Below are 10,925 nucleotides of genomic sequence, written 5' to 3' on the forward strand. Positions count from 1 at the left end.
CATCTAATAAACCTGTGATTTTATTAAACAATTAGTTCAGCTATTATTCTGAACCAACCTGATTCTACGTTTAGTTCAGCCTGGTCAGTGCCACTTGACTGCCCGACACACACAATTAGTGTTTCAGGAGGCAACTGGACATATTTGGGAGCTCTGTTTGAAACTTTTTTCAAGCTTAGGGGATGACTACAATTAAAATTCTATCACTGGTGTTGTTAGCTTGATGACAAACCTTTCCAGTCATTCTTCATTACACTCTCACCTCCAATACCCTGAGCATAAGCTTCTAGAGAAATCAATGTTTTAGGATATCCCTCTGGTGCCTGCCATTTTCAACAGCTGATTCCCAAACATCTCCCATGCTCTCCAAATTAAGCACAATAAAGCATCTCAGCACTCTGGAGTCAGTTCAGGCCTCGATCCAAATCCCTTAAAAATCTATTGGACTCTTTGAAGTGATGATGGCAGCCATTGTTTTTAAGACTTTGGGTTCCCAGCCAGCTCTCACTGGAAGTCCTGGCTCCATGCATCACATGTGTGAAACTGCCTGGGTCTAGGACATGCAGTAAGGACAACAGAGTAAAAATGTGACAGAAATAATGATGAAGTGATTTGTGCAAAAAATAGTAAAAGGCATCATTTGTACATGTATCCATTTTTTTTTCACACAACTGTACTTAGCAGATGGAAGTAATTTTTCTGAAAGGAGGAAGGAAAAGAGGCCCCTGAAAATTATGAAGGGGTAAACAAATTCTTTTTGGCTGCCACATGCCCAAGACACAACACGAAATTCCTAGAAAAAAACTGCAGCTTGTGTGTTGCTATATCCTGTGTTAGGAGACAACAGAGGTGAACAGGTTTGGTTGTTAGGAGGAGTGAAGCAGGGTACCTTTGTTCTTCCACTCACATACAAAATAGATCAATAGTCTTTACTCTCTCTACAAAATAGCACTGAATAGTCTTTACCTTTATTTCAGTTTCTTTACATGAGCTTTGTGTACTACCTTCAAAAAAAGAGTTTAACTTATATAATGATTTTTGGATTACTCCCTCAGGGGGCAACTGAAAACACAACTACATTACCTCTCAGACACGAGTCTTTTTTCCAGGATGGTTACATGCAAGAAAGGCAAATCGTAAGCATTTTAAGCAAAGGGATGAAAAGACTGGAACAAAGTGTGTGTAATTATCATAGGAGAATGCATGGAACTGGCCAGAATCCAGATGTGGTACAAATGAGTGTAAACAAAGGAGATGCATTTGCTTACCTCCTGTGTGAATCCATCTACAGATTTTAGCATATGAAAAGCAGTGGTACAGGGAGGAGCTTAGCTGTAATTCCTGCTCTGTTGTATGGGGATGAACTCTCAATCATTCCAACCTGCAAAAGATGGAGAGCAGAATGTTTTAAGAAATTCAAAGCAGAACATTACAAAGCAGAGACAGGGCCTAGAGGTCTGATCCCAACCACTTTTAAAAGAAAACACAAACATTACTAAGATCTTTGCTTAAGAAAGAAACTTAAGTGGAATCAGGATTAAGGTTCTAGGCCACCAATGTAATAATGCAATACCACACTGTTCCAAAGTAGTGTAAGAAAACTGCACTGGCATGTGCTTCTGGTGTTACAAAGCAGGCCAACCAACACTTGTTGGATAAAACTCCTTACAAATTTGCAGGAATATGAAGCTGCATTCAGAATGAGCACAGCTCAGAGGAGGGTGACACGTAGCAAACAAGCGATGGTCCTGGTGTAATGCACTTTCACTGGAATGTGATTTATGATTTGCACATCAATCTATTCAAACTAGGAGTGACCCCCATCTTTACTGGCTATAAAATACAATCCCACATTATTTTTTTTTGTTACTTTTCAAGGGAAATAATTTGTCAGAAATGCTTGTAGACACAGCACCTGCTGCTAGCCCTTTTCCAGGAAGCAGCTGTCAGCAGGGCAAAGATACAGCCCCAACAGCTCGTTCTTATCTCCCTTTGCTGCATGACTGCCCTTGTTATCTTCAACTCCCAGCTGTTAGAGAAAGGAGAGATTTTTGACTCCAGGGACTGCAGCCACAGCCCATGGAAAGCAAAGTGAGCAAAAGTCAATTTTGGTACACCCAACTCCCTCCCCACGACAGACAGACCTCATCTTTTCGGATGAGACACATCCCCACCACACCACTAAACAAAAAATACATTTTTTTTTTAAGTGCATGACACAATGGAGGAAAGAGGTTAGTGCCGAGGGTAAACTCCAAATGGTTGGGATGTTTTCCTAGACTGCCTCTTATGTAACCTCCAAAATTCAGCCTCCCAGCAGCCTGCTGGGAGCAGAGGGGAGTGGGCAGGGAGTTCATTGACAATACCAGGCACATGTGCACATACACACACAGCCACCACACACGAGGCAATGAGAATTAGCTAGTCCACTCCAAATGTCAGCCAATTTATGTAATATCCTTTTACTCAGCATTTCTTATTCACTGGAGGGGGAAGAATCTCAATAATTTTGTCAGCAGGCTCTGGAGGATTGAAAATGGGCTAAGGCAGTTGGACTTACAGTGTCTCTCCAGTCAGTGCTGCTGTTGTCTGCTTGACAGTCTGTACATCAATTAAATACCCAGTGAGCAAGCAGGTATTCACTTCCTAAGAACCACCAATGGACTTGGTTTTAATGAGTTCTAATTGTTATTAACAGCAGCTGTCATTTTAAGTTGACTAAGCACAACAGCTCTGGGCTGCTGCTGCTCATCTTTATCCCATGAGGCACAGAAGGCTTTTTCCAGAAAGCACTTTGTCCAGGGAATGGTTAGGCAGATGGTGCAAAACCAGGAAGCATGGATCAGATGACAGCAGTGATGAGACTTCCTGATTTAACACACCTAGGACATGAGAGAAGAGCTGAGAAGTGGAAATATGGAGATTAACAGACTGGATATAAATAATGGCAATTATTTCGCCAGACAACCTCTATGTTAAAGAAATAGACTGGTGGTAATAGCAATCAGAAACAGGAGCTTTTGTGACCAGAGTAAAGCTTACAATGCACATCAAAAAGAATTCTGAAATTAAATCATCTCCCTTCACAGGTATTGAAAAATCTAAGAAAATATTAAGGTTGAAGTCCCAAAATCAAGTAAAGAAATTCACAATGACATACATAGCTTCTATTTTTACAACAGTGTCATAAAGGAAAAACAAAGCATTGGATCAGCAAACAAAAAAGCTTGAATTTTTACATTTATCACAGTACTTGTGTTTATCAAGGACATCTTCATTGGTTTCAAATGTCCAAAGGAAATTCTGATGAACCTTCCCATACAAGCCATTGGTTTATGCTCCTCTTCAAAGCAGAAAATTCAGTTTTTCCTATTGCAAACATTTTAGTAACTGATTATTTATTTAGAACTATATATATGAAGTAGAGGATTTTTCTTCTGGTTTAAATTAGGAAGGTTCCAAAAACTGTGCTATGTTTGGTTCACTATTTTGTGCCTGACTGGTCAAACCATTTTCTTGCAGCTACTTCAACTTCCCTGAGAAACTAATTCGTTTATTCAATCTCAGGATTAATCTGATCTTCATGGAGAAATTTTATTCTGGAGATTTTTGTTTCATTACAGTCATCTTCAGTTCTTAGAAATACTTCTGGTTTTGATGGAGAGGACAGATCTATTTAACACACAGACCTAACCTATTAAAACTGAGAACAACACTTTTCTGTGAAAGGTAGGGCATCCCTCAGCAAAAGGAGTCTGGTTTAAATGACAAAGTTGTTCAGCAGTAATTTTACATACTGTGCCATCATCCATTTCATTTATTCACAGAATTCTTCTGCTGGCTTTTCTTTTTAAAGGACTAAAGTTTCCATTTGTTCCCCTTGCAAATACAGCAGTAAGGATAACAGAAATTGTCATTACAAATACTTTGATGATTTGCTGAAAGCACTTTTACCTCAAGAACACCCCAAGTGCCATCAGATCCAGTCTGGCTTAAGCCAGCAAATTGTTCCCTTAGATAAAAGCAAGTAATAAGAGCATATTGGAGACTGTAGTCTAGCTCAGTGTAAAACGATTGTCTCAACATATCATTGTCAATGGCCCTTTATTTAAATGAACCCAGCTGACAGAGCTGAATAAGCCATCTCCTGGAACAAGAGGCACATTTCTATATGTCAGAGCTCTAAAAAACACAGCAAGCTCCACACTTGCTGTAAATCCCCCTGAACTCTGTCTCTTGACTGAAACATGGATTTGAGCAATGCCCCATGAGGTGCTCCCTCCAAAAAACCCCACCTGTGGAGGGCATGCAGACCCCACAGACCTTAGAGTTTGCAGAATAGGTGGTAATTTCCAGATCTGAGATTAATATGATCCTCTACCACAAAGAAAGAAGCAGAATGGACTTTTATTTTCAATTTGGAATTTGTTTTAGAGATGTTTAATTTGTAATTCTATCATGCTGACTAAATGCTTAGCTGTGTTGTGGAACTCTTCCCAGAGATCCTTGTAGATGCAGCCTTTAACAATTTCTTTCTGTTTCACAGATGGTCTGTATTTGCTTTTTGCTTTATTTATTATTTTTTTAAGAACACTAATTGCAAGATTTAAAAATGAAAGCAAAGAGCAATAATGACAGTGGAACAGTTTTAGGCTTCAAATGGTTACTTGTCTCCAAAATTTCTTGTGGAACTGAGCTGCTTCACATTACTGCAAAGGCTGCAACATAACATTGATCTCAGAATATGGTTTGAAATTTCAGCAATATGTAATTAATGCCTTCAGAATTATGTCTGAGTAGTCACACAGTGCTCACAGGTATCCTTATTATCAACTGTAGCCAACCTCTGCTAATCAACTCAATTAAAAAACCCAAACAAAACAACAGCAACAAAAAAATGGATTCCTGACATTCTCCAGCCTAACATTTCCATACTCGAGATAACAGCAGGAGGGAGGTCCCAGCCACAGTTGATGCTGTCCCCCAGGCAAGCCTCCAGGGTCCTCTCCCTTCCATGCACTTCATTCCCAGCACATATCCTTGACAGGAATGCAAAGTCCTGATTGATTGCAGCAGATTACAAGCAGTCCTAGTTCTCCTCAGAAGCGAACACTGGGCTCTTGATGCCAAATATTCTGTACTTAAGGATGTTGTGGAGCTTGGCTTTCAGCCCCTCACTTTCCTGCCAATTTCAAATGTGATTCAAATCTCAGTTAATTTTCTCATCTGTTTCAGTCATCCTCACAGGACTTTGTTAGAAGCAGAATACAGAGAGGATTGTAAGAAAATTAATTGGGGGAATTTCTGGACCTGGCACTTCCAGAAGGATTTAAGAGACCAAATCAGATGATGAGGCCATCATCTTAATATTAATCTCTTCCTTTCATGCACATTGTATACGCCTAGGAAGAACTCTCTCTTGCCTAGACTTTAAACACAAAAAGCTACTCATGTAGGGACAACCTCCACTGCAGAGGATATGCTGCTTGACTGCTTTGTCATTGATGAACAGGAAATTATCAGCTAATAAAAGATGGTGACACAGCAAAACAATCCAAGAATAAATCCTAGACCACTTATGGATCCTTCCCAGTAAGTTAAATTTCAGTGGAATTTTTGCTGTTCTGACCACAAAGAGAAACTCCGGCTGTAATCAGCAGTGATTTTTAGGCAAAATAAAAAGAAGTAAATAAAGGCTACAAAGAATCCTTCTCAGGCTGCTGGCAACAGCTACAAAATTAGCCTGTGTTTGGGACACTCAAACAGATGGGTGTCACCCAGGTGGAACAGATGACACATTAAACAACAGACAGTCTCTCACTCCATCATATTTGTCCCCAAAATAATGACAAAGCTCATATTAAAGGAACAAATTATCATGATCTGCTAGGCATATTATTCTAAGTCATCCCATGTGCATTTAGAGACACAGGTACAGAATAGATGGAGTGATGTAAGGGCTTTATCTTCACTGATTTAACCTACAGGCATTATAGAAAGGTAAGTCTGTAGCTGAGTTTCCTGCACAAAATAAAACCTTTTTGCCCTGTCTGCAAAGCAGATATTCTGATGTAAAACAGTAAGAGTGAGGATCACAGTTAGCTCCATTCAAAAGCAAAACACAATGAAGAAATAAAGTGCAGTGTACAGATTTGAAAGATGTGCTGTATAGCACACACAGGCCCCAGAGGATAAGGGACCTTTTAAACAGAGCTGGATCAGGTCCTGTAGAACTTCATCTGAGCCCCGTGGAATTCCTGAGATGTTGAGCCAGGTAACCCTCTCAACAGCTAGAGATGATTGGTGGTTTTAAAGCTTGAATATTTCAAAGAGACTGTTTTCCATCAATATCACAAGAGGAAAACAACCAAGACAAAAATGACGTCTCACAGCTTTTATGTATGAATCAACTGTCTAAAGGAAGTATTACCTTCTGTGACTGGGAGCATGGAAGAGTTCAGGGATACAGTATGTATTTTTAAAGGAAAAGCTAATCCACATGTTTGGAAAGGAAAAGGACAAGACTTAAGCTGCTGGCAGTATTTGCAGACATCCCCAGACATTTTGAATAGAGGTATTCTTCTGGGGGCTTTCACCTTGTCTGAAGGTTTTGTACTTGTTCCAGGTCTTGCACTGTTTATTACATTTTAGAAAGTCAAGTTATTCTTTCCTACTGCACTGCAAACTAGAACATTACTCTTGCTAATTTTGAGGACTCAAGAGCAAACAGAGCAGGGGAAGAGGCAGACACAGATGAAAGCACAATTCAAAAAAAAAGCATTTTAAGTTTCCCCTTAAAAAAACTAAACCACAACCAAAACAACTCCAACTAAACCAAAGAGGAGAAGGAAGGGTTTTCCTCAAACCTGCAGCAATAAAGTCCGTTCAATTTTGACTTGCAATATTAAAACCATTGCTACCAATCTGCCTGACCCAGCACTGCATCAGCAATACAGGAAACCTGACAAGGTGTAACTTCCAACACTTTTGTCAGACCAAGACAAGCAGACAGAGACCCAATCCTGGAGATTAATATCAAAGCCATAAATAAAGAGATGGCATGCAAAGGAAATGACTGCAGATTATGGGGAATTCTTTCAAAGATATGTTAAAAAGAATTAGTGAAACTCCAACCCCTCACACATACACTGTGGTCTCACTTCATTTCCAAGGCATTTGAAAAGACAACATTCCTTCCATCCTGCCAGCATGCCAGCTCGGATGTAGAGGAACTGTTCTGCTCCACTGAGTTTGCACTGTGTGTTGTAGAACTTCTCAGAGCTCTGCTTGGCACATTGTAACTGCTGTGGTTTAATCTTCACCCTACATTCCAAAAAAAGAGCTACTGTGTTCATTGTCAAAGTTTGCTATTACTCTCCAAGAGCTACACTGATACTACCCTTATGCAGTTCAGACTTGTGGGAATTGTGTAAGGCCAAGTGAAAAGGCTTTTAGAAAAATTCCACCAGCATCATCAGTTTTACAAATCAAGGAAATTTCTTTCAAGGTGAAGAAACCATATCTTTGATGGCATCAAACATTCATTCATTCCTACAACAATTCTGACTCCTGATCATTATCCAAGGCCTCGTTCTGTTACGTACCATATGAACAGAGTAAAGAGTTTCTTCTCTATAGGGTTTGCAGTTTTAAGATAAGAAGCAGACTGACAGACCTGGATTATGCCTGTTTCCAAAGCTGGCTGTTCTTCCTAAGAGACATTTCCCATAGGAGGAATCCTTTAACCTAGGGATGCTGGGCTTCTAAACCTCATCAAATTCTTCTGCAGATAGCACAGCTCAGCCTATTGCATCTCTGAAGGAAATGTCTTCCATGCCATCTTTAACCAAAGGTTACTGCTACCAGAGTTTATTAGAGGTTCGTCTGAGAGAGAGCGGCTTTTAAAAAAAATTGTACTCCTCATCATTTGCAGTCTTCTGTTTTACATTTCTTGTCACTAAGAAATATCCAAAAGTCACCTTTTGCCAGTATTTAGAAGAGGGAAGAAGGACAATCATGGTTTCAAAAAATTCATTTCTCAGGGTCCAATTCCCCATAGCAATGATGTTTTTAATGAGAAAAGGATTGATCCCTGCATTAATTCAGGACCAGAGTGTGATTTTTCCCTTCCAGTCTCCTGAGAACAACATATTGGAGAAATTACATCTTGTCACACACACACATTAGCAAAAGCATCTGGGAATTCCCATTCAAGGTGAGCAAATACAGTTAATTCATACAAAGTTAATTCAAACACAGTTAATTCAAGCAGGACCTCTTGGCACAGACTAAAGTCCTTTAAATCAGCTTCTGTATCTCTGGAAGGCCTTTCACTTTAGTAGTAATAAGTCTGTTTAATAATGAAATGTGAACAAGTAAGAGACACTCGATTTCCTCCAGCTTCTACTGGCCTTGGAACTTCTCTCTTCTTCCACAGTTCCACTGGCCTTATGAATGGCCGTGAGAGGAATCTGGGAGGCTGGAGGTCCTCCTCAAGCTCTGCTGGGAAACAGTCCTGAGTATCCAGCACTGGAGCTGAGATGTGAGAGCAGCTCTCAAATTAAGCCACAGTAACGCCGTGTACAGCAATTACTGCTCTGACATTTGGCAATTCTCAGTGCTTTTTTTTACAGCACTGCTCTTGTGTTTGAGATGTCAGTTAGAGGCCTGAATAATTGCACAGCCAGGGTCAAAATAAATGACCATTTTTTGATTTAACTGCCTGGTACTTCTGATAAAAAATTAGAGATTTGGGCTTCAGTTCCAGTAAAGCTCTCTTACTGCCAGTGACACCCAAGTTGCCTGGCTTCTGGCAGCCATCAGCAACACAGTTCCAGCTGAACAGCTCCAGAAAGCAATTTGGGTGGGATGGTTGGGGTGGTTATTTAAACAGTGCTCACATAAACCAAGAGATGAAGGGCAGTGAGAGGTACTGAGGAATGACTGCCACTTACCTTGAGCAAGGAATACTCAGGGAGCTGGAATAATGTTATATTAGCAGGGCTTTGCCAGTTAATTAACCTGATCTAATCAACTTATCTGTATTGCTGCAGGTGTGCCAGTTAATTTTCATCACTGTAGGGAATCAAAGACATTATACTGATATGGAATTACACTTGTGGAATTGTGTTCACTCCCCCTAAAACTTGTACAGGCATATCCTGGAGCAGCGACTCACAGGCAGCGACTCACAGGCAGAACTGCAAGTGCAGGGAGCAGCAGATGGAATAAAGGAATTAATAACCCAAACAAGACAAAATTCCTACCAATTTACTGGAGGGATCCTTTCTCTACAAGGCTCTCTTGAAAAAAAAAATTACTGATAATAGATAGCTATTCTAAAAAAGGAGGTATTTTGATGCTTTTATTTGACATTAACAGGAGGTGAACCAGTTCAGAGTTGTGTGACTACACTGTAGATTAATGTTGCTGATTGAGAAACTGTTCTGCTCCAGAATGTGTGAATATATGTACATATATAAATAAAATCTATTTTATACAACTCCTCTGGGGTTATTCTGGCTCTCCAGTCCTAACAAACAGGAAGTTCTTGTTGTTTGCTTTTGTTTTGTTCTGCTTTTAAGTGTAGTCAGTGAAAGCAGTGACTCAAATTACACCTTGGAAATAAGTTTACCAACTGTGTTATTTTTAGTCATCTCTCCAAATCTGCAATGCTGGTTAAATATTTGGTCTCACAACACAGTGGACAAAATTTGTGAATAGCACTAAACCTCATTCTACTGATTTCAGCTGGAATAAAACACAGTCAGGGCAAATCTTCCCATTACTTCTAAATAAAAACTGCACGCTATCTTTACTACGCCTGCAATAATGAAAAAATAATCCTATTGTTTGGAGTAGCACTTGGTCCCCAAGGAAAGAGTTCCTTTTGAACTAAACAGTTTTTTGTTTTGAATCTCTGCTAGGCAAGGAAACCAAATACAGCCCTTGGTTTCTCCCCCTTCTCGTGAGCTCTTTCACCATCTGTGCATGATCATGGCCCAGACTTTCTTTCCATCCTCTGAGAAGACTCCTCCCAAACACATCTCACCATGGAACACATGGCTGTTGGTGATGGTGCTGGGGGTGGATTCAGCTCAGGTTTGGATTGAATGTGACAGGAAACCACCCACCAGGGGTCACCCAGGGCCTGATGTGAAGGAGAAACCAGGGAACTACTCTGTTCTTCCATTCTTCATCTCTGCCCCAAACTACCCTTGTCCCTACAGCTTTCAGGGACACAATGCAATAAGCTGAATCCCAGTACTCACAGAAATACAGCATCAGTATCGGCAAAAGCACCACTGTGGGTGCTTTTCAAAAATCTACAGAAATGGGTATTATGAGCAAAGTAAACAGGTAGGAAGCCAAAACCAGAGGGGTGTGTTCTTTTCCTCCTATTCAGTATCAAACCACTATTCAGTAGCAAACCCAGCCTCTGGTTTGTGCATGCACCCCAGCTGTTCTCCCTCTTCTGTCAACTGGGCTAGAATCATCCCTGTGGACATTTAGCTCTTGAAGCAACATTATCTGTAAAGAAAAAGCCCTTTAAGACTGCAAATACATATTCATGCCTGGTTAGAAAAGAAAGGTCTTGATCCTGCAGCTTTGCAATAAATGGTTAATTAATGCAACAATGCTGGTGGCAAGTGGCAGAACTAAGTTTGTAATTTTTAGATTTTCCAGTGCTGGTGTGGAATTATCTTGAAAGGCCTGCTGACCTACAGAGGGAGGGATAAAACAGGGTAAAACAAATTGTCAGACTTGTAGTAATGTGTCTCTGTTACTCCCAGAAGTGCCTGGTGTTCACAGCAGTCCTGGCAACTCAGCTGGTTCCAGAACAGCAAGTCCTTCCTTGAAGCAGCAGCTCAGCCCCATTTGAGTTTGATGCTTTGATGTAGCAGGGAGTTTACACAGGAGTTTTG

The sequence above is a fragment of the Cinclus cinclus genome, chromosome 5 (assembly GCF_963662255.1).
Source record: "Cinclus cinclus chromosome 5, bCinCin1.1, whole genome shotgun sequence".
NCBI lineage: Eukaryota > Metazoa > Chordata > Aves > Passeriformes > Cinclidae > Cinclus > Cinclus cinclus.